General features: G+C 38.9%; 1 pseudogene; it reads left to right on the forward strand.

Moving 5' to 3' along the window:
- The first annotated feature begins 263 nt into the window (after positions 1-263).
- LOC136978857 (hydroxymethylglutaryl-CoA synthase, cytoplasmic pseudogene) lies at positions 264-1,636 on the forward strand (annotated as a pseudogene).
- The last annotated feature ends 553 nt before the right edge of the window (positions 1,637-2,189 follow it).

Consider the following 2,189-nt stretch of genomic DNA (forward strand, 5'->3'; position numbering starts at 1 on the left):
GGTGGTCTGTTGGAATTAGAAAGTGTTCAACGTACAATGGTAAATATGTATTGCAGCGTATTTGGATGTAAGTCTATAGGTTTATCAAACTCAGTACATATACACACTTTCCCAACAGATAAATTATTGCGAAAAAAGTGGGAAAATCGTTGCCTAAATGCTATGGATCAGACTAGCTCGAAGGAGTGTATTGTGTAGTGTGAATATAGTGTACGGTATTTTTAAGTTCCAGCTTTCTGTAGAACCCTCAAATATAATTTTGTACATCTATAATTACAGAAACGTCTTTATATTTTAAGAAATATGATCATTCTCCTTGGCCTCCAAATGTTGGAATTTTGGCAATGGAACTATATTTTCCACATCTGTATGTAGATCAAAATGAATTTGAAGTCTTTGACAAAGTGTCCAAGGGAAAATATATAATAGGCTTAGGTCAATCCAAAATGGGTTTTTGTACCGATCGAGAAGACATCAATTCGCTCTGTTTGACAGTTGTACATTGACTTATGGAAAGGAATTGTTTAGGATACGAAAGCATAGGAAGATTAGAAGTTGGAACTGAAACTATTATTGATAAATCAAAAAGTGTCAAGACTGTTTTAATGCAACTGTTTCAAGAAAGTGGCAATACTGACATAGAAGGCATTGATACGACAAATGTATACTATAGGGGAACTGCTGCTTTATTTAATGCAGTTTCATGGGTTGAATCTAGTGCTTGGGATGGTCACTATGCATTAGTAGATGCTGGAGACATTGCCATTTACGTCAGTGGTAATGCTCGTCCAAGCTGGAGCCATTGCAATGTTAGTTGGACCAAATGCACCACTTGTTTTCGAAAGAGGGCTTCGTGCAGCTCACATGTCTCATGTATATGACTTCTATAAACCAGATATGAATACAGAATATCCTTGTGTCGATGGACAGTTATCTGTAAAATGCTATGCAAATGCATTAGATAAATGCTATGATGGATTTTGCAGAAAATCTAAAAATGTGTTAGGTATTAATCAGTTCACACTCAACGATTTGGATGCTGTTGTATTTCATGCACTGTACTGTAAACTTCACTAAAACGTTTGGTTTTGGTTTTTAATGATTTTCTGAGGGATCCAACTCCAGATATAAAGAAAAAATACAAAGGACTAGACAGTTATAAGAATTTGTTGCTCAAAGAAACATATTTTAATAAAGATGTCGAAAAGGCTTTTGTGGAACTCAGTAAAAAATATTTAATGTCAAAACGAAACAAAGCTTATTACTTGCAAATAAAGTGGGCAATATATATACTCCATCTCTGTATAAATGTTTAGCGTCATATATTGCTAATCATACACGTGAGCATTTGGCTGGGAAACGGGTAGGCATGTTTTCTCATGGGTCTGGAATGGCATCTACAATGTATTCTCTATATTTTGTAAATGATGCAAGTCCAGGTTCTGCTCTTGATAAACTTCACAACAGTTTAATGGTACATCCCAACCAGGAGGTGTTTCAGACTCAGATGAACAACTTTCTCAAAGGGCTCTCTAACTGGTGTAACAAGAACATGCTCATCGTTAACACTGCCAAGAGTAGCTGTATAGTTTTTCTCAGGAAACCCCCTGATCAAGAAACCAACAATAAAAATTGAGGATGAGAGGATTAAGTACATCAGTCCCATGAAATATTTAGGAGTGATACTGCTCGAAAAGTTTAATTGGACCCTACACATTCAGTAGGCCCATGACAAGGCTCTTTTTGTTATGCTCGCCCTTTGTTCCATCTCCTGGAGCACCTGGGGCCTAAGCCCTAAGGCTAAAAGTGTCTTATAGGAAGGTGTCATTACTCCTATCATCACCTATGGCTGTGAGGTCTAGGGCAAGGCAACCACACAGGTGTATATGAGGAGGAAGCTGCTGGCAGTGCAAAGGCAGGCTGCCATTGCTATGGCGAAGGGGTACAGGACCACTTCCATCGAAGCCCTTCTGATTATTGCAGGGCTCACTCCAATTGACCTGGTCATTAAAAGGAGGTACTGGCAATTCGATTTGCTCAGAAGTCAGCAAGGCAACACTACCTACATGTCCTTCCAGCCTAGTGAGTGCCTGCCCCAATTTTCGACCTTTGGGAGAAGGTTTTCGAGGTGAAGGTTGATCGGGTCTCTCTGCATAACCTTGTTCACCCAGCAGATTTGCCTAATGTGA

Source organism: Centruroides vittatus, unplaced genomic scaffold, assembly GCF_030686945.1.
Source record: "Centruroides vittatus isolate TY-2023 unplaced genomic scaffold, ASM3068694v2 contig_559, whole genome shotgun sequence".
Lineage (NCBI taxonomy): Eukaryota > Metazoa > Arthropoda > Arachnida > Scorpiones > Buthidae > Centruroides > Centruroides vittatus.